Source organism: Euphorbia lathyris, chromosome 6, assembly GCF_963576675.1.
Source record: "Euphorbia lathyris chromosome 6, ddEupLath1.1, whole genome shotgun sequence".
Classification (NCBI taxonomy): Eukaryota; Viridiplantae; Streptophyta; class Magnoliopsida; order Malpighiales; family Euphorbiaceae; genus Euphorbia; species Euphorbia lathyris.
The window spans coordinates 52,293,393-52,304,709 of NC_088915.1; the positions used below are offsets into that span (position 1 = coordinate 52,293,393).

At 30.4% G+C, this 11,317-nt stretch overlaps 1 pseudogene; it reads left to right on the forward strand.

The window, feature by feature from the left end:
* The first annotated feature begins 811 nt into the window (after positions 1 to 811).
* LOC136233688 (germin-like protein 9-3) lies at positions 812 to 1,393 on the forward strand (annotated as a pseudogene).
* Positions 1,394 to 11,317: the final 9,924 nt, after the last annotated feature.

Consider the following 11,317-nt stretch of genomic DNA (forward strand, 5'->3'; position numbering starts at 1 on the left):
CTGATTTCAGCTTCAGCCTTCGGTAATTGCAAGGATTCATCCTTCGATAATAATTCTTGCCAAAGGGTCGTAATTGTTCATGATGAGCAAGGAGCTCACATGTCTTTTTCAAATCTATTTCATCTTGAAGGTTGATAGAGATCTTGTGCCAAGCTTCCAAAAGCTAATTTCGGTGAACGATAACTTTAAGACGATCATTAACCTTAGAGTTGGAGGACATGCCCTACATTCAAACAAACATCGATCGAGACTCATATGGAGGAACACGTAACCAAAAGCAAGGATAAAACACAAACTTGGGCTTGACGGATATGGTTCAACTCCATCATTCCACGCTCATGACACCAATGATGATCGTGTATCTAAACTTGTCAATGTTTCCAAGTCGTCTTGATAATCCTCCATCGTACTAACCTATAAAACACAAATGAGGTTAGAGGGGTTGGAGGCCGGCGAACCCACTATGATGCCTAAGTCAGTTTATGATTTAGGAAGAATCGAAGAATATGGACTAGTTAAAGATGCTCTTAGACATGCTCATTTGCACATGATATTTTTATCTCAAAAGGTATAGTGTTAAAGTCACATTGTGATGTCATTTTGCATGATATCATATATATATACTTTACTCGTCAATAATACATCTCTGTAGTTTCACATTTTGTACTTTCTTAATATGTATTGGTGGAATGTATTACTTCAAAAATATAGTTGAAGAATATATTTGAAGTTGTTGAAGAAGAAAAAAAAGAAGAGAAAATATGAAAGCGGGTAAATCCGGTGAAATCTTTCAAATCAAAATTATATGATCATGGCAATATCAGCCAACGTAGGAGACCCTGATATCCTCAAAGATTTCTTACTACCTCTAGAACTCAACCCTACAAACATAAGAAGTGATGTCTTCACCTACACTGATTTCAGATAATTGGTAAATCTCAACATAACAGGTTCTGTTGCAATTGTATCAAAAGCATCAATTAAAGAGTTCCCAGCACTGGAAGGCCAATTAGTATCAGTGGCTGCACTTATCTATCCTCCTTTTGGAATCAATCCTCCTCATGTTCATCCTAGATCTGTCCAGCTTTTAATGGTTCTCCATGGAGTTCATGAAGTTGGATTTGTTGACACCACTAACAAGCTCTTTACACAAACTCTTTAGGCTCCTGATTTGTTTATCTTTCCGAAAGGGCTATTTCATTTTCAGGTTAACACAAGGAGTGATTCTCCTGCTTATGCTTTTGGTATGTTTGGCAGCACCAATGCTGGAACTTCTTCTCTGCCTGTTTCTGTGTTTGGAAATGGGATTGCTCCTGAATTTCTTGTTAAGGCTTTCAAAACTAATGTTCAAACCATCTCCAAGCTTATTGCAGCTAATACCATTAAAACATGATTACCATATATATATACATATAGGGGTGAGATCCAGTGTGACAAGGGGTCTAGGTGTGGCAAGGAACTTATTGTGTAACATAACAAAACTATGTAGTTTTGATGATAATTAAAAAGGCCAATGTGGCAAATTTGTAAATAAAAGGAAAAAGATGATAGAGAAAATTGTTTTATTTCTTTTCTTTAAAATATATTTTTCCGAAAATTCTAACCTCGTTTTTCGAATTTTTTTATACGATTAGACTCGTCTAAATTAGACGGTCATTTTAAGATCCTTGAAGGTCAAGTAAAAAAAATTCCGTAAACGGAATCCGGGTGGGCGTTTTCTAGCAAGACAAAAGTGCCCAGAAAATTCTCAAAAAATTCCAGAAAATGTAAAACATTATTATGAGAAACTTTAATTCTTGGGTCGAAACGGGATTTCTTACGATTTAGTCCCAATAAAACTTGTTCCTTAGTTTTATCTATTTTACATGCTTCAACAATTTGTTGGGTCAAAACTGTAAGGAATCTCACTTTGAGCGAATAATTAAAGTTTCTTAAAATAATGTTTTACATGTTTTGGAATTTTTTGATAATTTTCTGGGCACGTTTTTTATCCTATTTTCATTGTTCCGACAGTTTACGCAATTGTTCCAAATCAGTGTACCATTTTGGGAAAATGCATTTTAAAGAAAAGAAATAAAACAATTTTCTCTTTCCTTTTATTTACAAATTTGCCACCTCCCCTGGTTAATTACAAAATTGGTCCTTGTCACACAATAAGGCTTGTCACACCATAAGAAATGTGTCACACCTGATCTCTCCTATATATATATATATATAAAAGTTAATTTTCAAGTTGAAATTGTAACAATGATCAGCATGATGAAGCTAAGATCATCAAGATTGTTCTGTCAATAACTTGTCTACTGTTCAGATTATGCATATGGAAAGTAATATGTTTAATTTTTTTTCATAATATATGTGAATAAGAAAGTGAGCCTATCACGACAATCTTTCATATCAAGCATTATGTAATGTGATAATCGTCATTTAAACCTCAAAAGAAACAAAAATTTATGTATATAATATAAGCAAGCTACTAACAAAGCCGCTTGCTATAGAATAGCCACAGCCAGGAACCTGCGTATATAATATAAGGCACGTGCAATACGTGTCTTTCGTATTTAACTTACTTTTTTTTTACCATCGAATGATTAATTGATTACATTTTGCGCAAGTTCAGGAGCTAACTAAACATTTTATGCAAGTTTAGGAGGCTATCAGAACACTTTAAACATTCAAGGGCCAATCAAACTTTTTGGACAAATTCATTAGGTAAGTGGTCTATCAGGAATTTTCACATGCACCTTAATGAGTAAGTGAATTTGCTCATTCACCGTTAGATATAGCTTTATTAAATCTAAGCCTCAGGATGCTTTGAATATCCACCTTATGATTTTAATAAATCTAAATCTAATGGTGAATGAGCAAATTCTACTTGCTCATTAAGGTGCATGTGATCAAGATTGAGTGATCTATTACGCCTTTGTTGAAATGTTTTTTATAGGTTTTAAATATATATGTTAAGAATATACGTATGTGTCTAGATTAAGTCATTTTATATTATTAATTTTCGGTAGTATAATACATATTTTGATTACATTTATATAAGAAAATACAAATCCGATTACTTCCCGATTTATCTCCGAGTAATCCCAAAAACTTTACCCGCCTGATTATTATCTAACGTTTTTTACAACCTTGCTTAATATATTAGGTTCCGTTTTATGCTTATTATTGTTGTATATATACTTTAATTGTCAATAATATGTCTATGTAGTCTCACATTTTATACTTTCTTAAGTTGAAAAAAAGGAGAGAAAATTGTAAAAGAGATAAATCTGGTGAAATCTGCATATACGTGAGTAAGAAAGTGAGCCTAACACGACAATCATTCATATCAAGTAATACGTAATGTGATAATCGTCATTTAAACCTTAAAGGAAACAAGAATTTATGTATATAATATAAGCAAGCTCCTAACAAAGCTGCTTGCGAGACGATGATGCTGAAACATGCTGGTTGGTATTATTTATTTATATGTGGCATTCTAAAACTCCTCCACGACTATACCTTCTTCCTTGAATTTGGTACATAAAGATTTACTTTAATAATCCATATGCTTACAAAGCCAAGTGCATCAAATGTGTCAGTGAAGGAGTCTGATTGGGTCTAAAAATGGTAGGGAGACCCTTATATTGGATTTGACCCTTCAAACTCTAATAAGGAAAAAGTTACACTTGGATGGTCAAAAAAAAGAGCAAAATATCTATTTATTAAATGGAAATCATCATCTTTTTGTATAAATTTATACCTCAAATCATGCATTCATGTCCATCTACATACGTCATAGGGTTATATTTCTATATAATTTTCATCATTTTTTTTATTTATGTTTAATATATTAATAAGATTTCATAAGATCTACCCGTTAAATATTAATTATGACAGTATCAAATAATATTATGACCTTTCATTTTTCATTTAAAAGACATAAAAACTATTTGGATTTTACATTATTATTCTAACATTAAAATTCAAATAAAATAAATCTATTAAATAATAAATAAAATAATTTTCTGAGATAAATACTTATATGCCTTTAATAGTGATAAGGATAAAAAAGAGAGTCAATAATGTAATCAAACTTGTCGAATACATCAATTCATTAAATTGTTTAATGAGTTTTCTTTGATTTAGATTTTTTTTTTTGTAGGATTCTTTGATTTAGATTTGAATGTTAATAAATGTATAATTCAATGGCTTTTATATCATCCAATAAAGTTAAAAGACCATAATATAGTAGTAATATAGTTTTTTTTTTGGATCCATATAGTAGTAATATAGTTAAGTAGTCATGAATATAGTTTACTCATACTTCAAATAATGCAAGAAATAAATAAAAATTCTTACAAACCAATCAAAATGGATTAAAGTAGAAAGGAGATTTAATCTTCATATGTCTAATTTCTATTCTAAACACAAAATTTTAATTGAGATAAACATCATGAAATAAAGGATGGATAAAAAAAGCATTTATGGTCACTTAAATAAAACTTTAAAATAGAACAATAAAATCACTAATGTTTCGCTCAAGCCACAATAAAATCATAATGATCTATTTATTTTGCATGTGACGCCAAAAAATGACGTAGACGATTTACAAATGAACTCAATACCACTGGAATGAGGTAGGTCAAATCATAGTTAAATTTAGTTTACGTATGTTATACCATAATTCATTTATTTATTTTTTTTATTTTTTTTCATTCTTTGCCACGTAGAAGACATATGTCTATCAATAGCAAAATTTTACATGCATAACAACACGTGATATGAAGCTCTTTTTGTAAATTGTACATGTCATATTTTCAATGCTACATGTATATTAAAACAGACCATTATGATTTTATTGTAATCTGAAGAAAAACTTTAATAATTTTAGGCCTAATGCTTTCCCAGCCCCCTTAACTTATTCAAATTGGTCATTTTACCCCATCAACTCATCGAAGGTCCTATTTACCCCATTAACTCCATAAAAGTGGTATTTCTCACTCTCTCAACTTGTCCATTTATCCCCCCAACTTATAGAATGTTCTATTTACCTCCTTAACTTCATAAAAGTTGTATTTTTCACCCCTTACAATCCGTTATCGAAGCTTAAATTGATAACTTTTTTTAAACGTTAAACCTATATTTATGCTATTTTGTAAATGAAACCTAAATTGATACTTTCTTAAAAATCATAGGCCTATTTTGGTACATTATCCCTACATATAATGTATTTAACTTGTTTAAATTAATGTTCTTGTTATTTGTATTTTTTATTTGTTCTTTCTCTTTTCAACTTTTTTGACTTACTATAAAGGGATAAGAAATACCATTTTTATGGAGTTAAGAGGGTAAATAAGATCATAAGTGGTGAGAAATACCACTTTTATGGAGTTAAGAGGGTAAATAGGATATTCGATGAGTTGAGAATGAGTAAAATGACAAATTTGGACAAGTTAAGTGGGTGAGAAATACCGTTTTTATGGAGTTAAGGGGGTAAATAGGACATTCGATGAGTTGGAGAGGTAAAATGACCAATTTGAACAAAAGGGCTGGAGAAGTATTAAGCCATAATTTTATTATACTATTTTAAACTTCACTAATCATGTTGTCATAGTAGGAAAGTTTAAGCAACCATGAATGTATTTTACTTAAGGTTGCAAAAAACGTTAGGCACTAGTCGGGCGGACATGGCCCTCGAGGATTAATTGGAGATTAGTCGGGGATTAATCGGATTTGGAGTTTTATATTTTTTGTTTGCTAATAAACAAATTGTTATATAAATCTAATTAAAATATGTATTATACTATAAAAAAAAATAATAATATAAAACTATTTACTACATAAAACACGTATATTTATAACATATATCTTAAAAAATGTTCAAACATCAGCATTTCAACAACAATATAACTGAAACAACTCAAAAGTGAATTATAATAAAGCAAAAAATAAATTTATAATAAAAAATACTTTTGTTCATCGTCGCTTAGGCGGTCTAGGCAGCATCGAGGCGGTCTAGGTGCAGCCAAGTCTACTAAAAATCGCCTTGGAATCAGAAAACCGCCTAGAAGAACTAATCGGAGAAAATCATGACGGAATCTCGATTTCGAACGTCTAAACGACCTTCGTTTTGAACAATGATTTTACTCCTTAAACAATGCTTGAACAATTCTGAATTAATTATTTAGATCTACTTACTAGAAAGAATATGAAAAACTTTATAAGACTAATAATTAAATAATAAATTAAATGATTGGTTGAAATAAAGTGTTTTTCCGCAATTAATAGTGATCACGATAAAAAAAAAAAGAGTAAATCAATTCATAAGATTTTTAGATGAGTTTTCTTTGAATTAGATTTTAATGTTAATATAGTTTATAGTTCAAGCACTTTTATGTCATCAAATAAAGTTAAACAATCAAAATATAATATCGATATAGTTGAGTAGCCATGAATATATTTTACCCACACTTCAAACAATGCAAGAAATAAATGAAAAGTCTTACAACCCAATAAAAATGAACTAATGTAGAAAGGATATTTAATCTTAAAATCTAATTTTTATTGTAAACACAAAATTTTAATTGAGATAAATATCATCAATTAAATAATGAGTAAAAATAAAAGCATTTATGTTCACTTAATTTAAACTTTAAAATAGAACAATAAAATTACTAATATTTTCTTTAAGCCACAATAAAGTCACAAATGATCTATTTATTTTGCCCGTGACACGGAAAAGATGACACAGGCGATTTACAAATGATCTTAATACCACCTGTGGAATTAGGTGGGTCAAATTATAGTTAAATTTATTTTACGTACGTTATAACCATAATTCATTTTTCATTTATTTAATGTTCATTCTTTGCCACGTCGAAGACACATGTTTATCAGTAGCAACCTTTTACATGCATGGCAACACGTGGTATGATGCTCTTTTATAAATTTTGCATGGTATCTTTTCGGTGGCACGTACACTTTAAAACTGACCATTGTGATTTTATTGTAACCTGAGTAAAACTTTAATAATTTTATTATTCTATTTTAAATTTCGATGATCATGTTGACAATAGGAAAGTTTAAGTAACCATTAATGCATTTTATCCTTAAATGATGCTTGAACAATTCCAAGTTAATTATTTAGACCAACTTACTAAAAATAATAAGAAAACCTTGTAAGACTAATAATTAAATAATAAATGAAATGATTGCATGAAATAAGCGTTTTTCCGCAATTAACAATGACAAGAATAAAAAAGAGAGTTAATCAATTCATTAGATTTTTCAATGAGTTTTCTTTGATTTAGATTTTAATGTTAATATAGTGTGTAGTTCAAGGACTTTTATGTCATCAAATAAAGTTAAAGTATAATAGGTTATAGTTGACTATCCATTAATATTTTTTTTAAAAATTTGTGCACAATGTGCTTACAATAAAAAAAAAAAAGAAAAATCCCCACCAAACTCGGATGTGATTCGAACTCATGACCTCCCTAGTCATAGATAAGCTCTCAACCAATAGGTTAAGAGTTTCACCATGATTATCCATTAATATATTTTAGCTAGACTTTAAAACAATGTAAGAAATAAATGAAAACTCTTACAAACCAATCAAAATGGATTAAAGTAGAAAAGACATTTAATCTTCAAGTCTAATTTCTATTGTAAACACAAAATTTTAATTGAGATAAATATCATCAATTAAAGGATGAGTAAAAACAAATCATTTATAGTCACTTAAATTAAACTCTAATTGCTTCCAATAGATGATTTTAGTTTTTTTTATGGATTTATTATAGAGAGAGTATTTTTGAAAATATGGACAATCACTTATTATAAAGAGAGAAAAATATGTTTTTAGGTAACCTGCTATAGCAGGTCATTTAATCATAATATATTAGTCTTCATGAATAAAAACTCTCTATTGAGAACTCTTCCATATATATATATATATATATATATATATATATATATATATATATATATATATATATATATGCTTTCAATTAATAAGAATCTGATATATTTCTTCTTTTGTAAATTTCTACCAACCGCTTATCAAATTGATATATTTTGATGATTGGACCTTCGGTCTATTAAATCAAATACTTACACATGAGATTCTATAAGCCCACCCTGAAAAAATAATATTATTTTTTTCTTGTATCTTTTATATATTTAATATAATTTTGATAACAAATCGATAAGCACCGTTATGAGTTATCTTCTACAACTAAAGAACCTCAAGCTTTTATCAAAACATAACAAGTAACTAGGACCCATATTCTCACATTGAACAATTCAAGTGAAGGGCAAATTACAAACTCATGACAAAAAAAAAATACAGTTATCGTTGGTCATCTCCTTCTCTCTTCCCTAATTCCACAGGGATTTTAAAAGTGCATGACTAATTTTGTATTGCGGTGCAACGACTTCTTTTATTTAAACTTCTTTTAATATTTGGTATATATTTAATATTATGTAAGTTTTGCTTTCAATCAATAAGAATCTGATCTATTTCTTTTTGTTAAGTTTCTATCAACTGCTTATGAAATTGATATGTTTTGATGATTGGGCCTTGCGTCTATTTAATCACATACTTATAGATAATATTTTATAAGGCTATCTTGTAAAAGATAATTTATTTTGTTTTTGTATTTTTTTATATATTTAATATGGTTTTGATAACAAATTCTTAAACACCATTATGAGTTATCTCCTATAACTAAAGCGTAACAAGCTTCTATCAAACACAACAAGTAAGTAACGCCCATATTCACACATTGAACAATTCAAGTGATGCCCAAAAGTAAAAACTCTTGATAGAAAACAAAATACTCTTACCATTGACCATCCCCTCCTCTCTTCCCTAAATTTTGGGGACACTAAAATTGTGTGACTAATTCTTCATTGCGGTGCAACAACTTCTTTTGTTTAAGTTTCTTTTAACCTTTGGTATATGTATAATATTATGTAAGATTTTCAATCAATAAGAATTTCATATATTTCCCATTTTGTAAATTTTTATCAACTGGTTATTAAATTGATATATTTTGATGATTGGGCGTTACGTCTATTAAATCTCATACCTTCTCTATTTCTGGTTATCCGAAGATGAAAGAAAACGCATGCTTGGGATTCCATACGCTAGTGTGATTTGTTCGATCATGTATGTTATGCTTTGTAATAGACTTGATGTAGCATTTGCATTAATTGTAACAATTCACTATCAGGCAAATCCAAGTGATGGTCACTGAATGGCTGTCAAGAACATTCTTAAGTACTTGAGAAAGACTAAAGACATGTTTCTAGTGTATGGAGGAGGTGATCTGAAATAGAAGGATTTTCAGATGCAAGTCATCTAATAGATGAGAACGATTACAAATCTCAATCAGGATGTATATTTATTCTGAATGGGCACGTGGTTAATTGGAGGAGTTCCTATCCAGGAAGCGTTGCTTTCTCATTGACCGAGTCAGAGTACATCGCAGCTGCGGAGGCAGCAAAAGAGGAAGTTTGGATCAAGAAGTTCATGACAGAACTAGGAGTTGTGCCTAACATTGTGAATCCCATTACTATGTATTGTGATAATAATGGAGCCATTGCATAAGCAAAGGAACCACGGTCTCATATTGGATCCAAGTATTATCTCATGTGATACCATTTCATCAAAGAGGTTGTAGCTAGAGGAGATGTGAGAGTCGAAAGAGTACCCATAGAGCACAATATTGTAGATCCGTTGACGAAAGCCTTAAGCCAAAGAGTTCATGATCGTCATTTGAATTCTTCTGGGATTAGTTTTAGGAAAAATTAGCTTTAGTCCAAGTGGGAGGTGTTGGGGTTTAGTGTCCTACAGTTAATTGTTGTAGGATATAAACCAGTTGTAAATGAATTGTTCATTATTGGTTGTTTTAGAAGATATAGCACGTTTAACTATATAAAGACATTTATACTTTATCAGAACTAATCAAGTTAAATAAAAGAAATTATTATCGTTTGTTTTTATAAGCTATAGTACGTTTAACTATATAAAGACATTTATCTTTTATTAGAACTAATCAAGTTAAATAAAAGATATCCTGAAGTTTATTTAAGTGATCATAAAGTGTTCATACAAGCATGAAGTGAGACATAACTTTATAATAAACTGATAAACTTAAAACAATCCCAAGTCAAATAATGTGTTTATGGGATTAACATAATACTATTGACACTTTCATGTAATAATGTCTTCTATTGTAAACAGAGAGCCGATCTTACAAACTTTAGATATGGAGAAATCTAGACAGTTACGTGGATCCGGTGAAGGAGTTCATTAGGATTGAGGACTCGACTTGAGATAATTGGATGGATGGATTTATCTAATGCCACATGTTTCATCTCAAATGGTATTAGTAGGTATAAGTAATCCTCAGACTCAAATAAACATTAATTAGTGATTCTAGATTATGGAGTGTAATTCTTTGATTCTGTGTGAGCATGGTCCACTATAGGGGGCCCTAGGGTGTGTGAGAGCAGGGTTGGGTATCACATAAAGTAATTATAGGTAGTTAATGTTCGATTGAGAATTCATCACTTATGATAGATAAAAGATATATCCATGGGCCTCTTGTAGAGAATTAACTGGAAATCCTTGCAATGTGATAGGGTTAAGAGTAGAAATGGAGATTTCACTTAATCTATCTATTCAGAGTTAATTCTACCAGAACAAATAAAGAAGACATCTCATTATATGTAACTTAACATATTCCATAGTTACAGATTCTAGAGAATTTGTAATATCGAACAAACAAAGCTTCCAAATAATTCTAGAGAATTGATGCTTTTTGTTCTAAGCTAAGAACATATTGAATGATCTGAAAGAAAAGATTACACAAGGAATATGAAGGTGCTTGTGTAAAGCAGTTCTTGCTTCTTGCTTTTCTCTTTGAAACTTCAAGAGATAGTCACTTAAGCTTTTTTCTTGAAGATCGTTCTTTCTCTCGTATGTATGTGTATATTCACGGTTGCAAGTGAGAGGGTATTTATAGTTGACATTTGTGGAAGAGGTTATTTCGAATTTCAAAATAACCGTTGAGAGGGAAATTGTGTAGCTGTCGTTTTCACTTTCTAGAGGCCAAAGCCTAAAACCAACCATCTTGTTTCTTGTGTCCGTTGGTTTGTTTGTTGTGCTGTCAATCAGAGTTGGTCGGAGTCAGTCTTCCTTGTCTAACCAAATCAGCCAAAGTTTTCAGGTTGACCAGGGGATATGCCGTCTATGATTCTGAAACTTTCCTTATCAGGTATGGGCAATTGACAGTTGTGTGCATGTTAACTCTGTCTC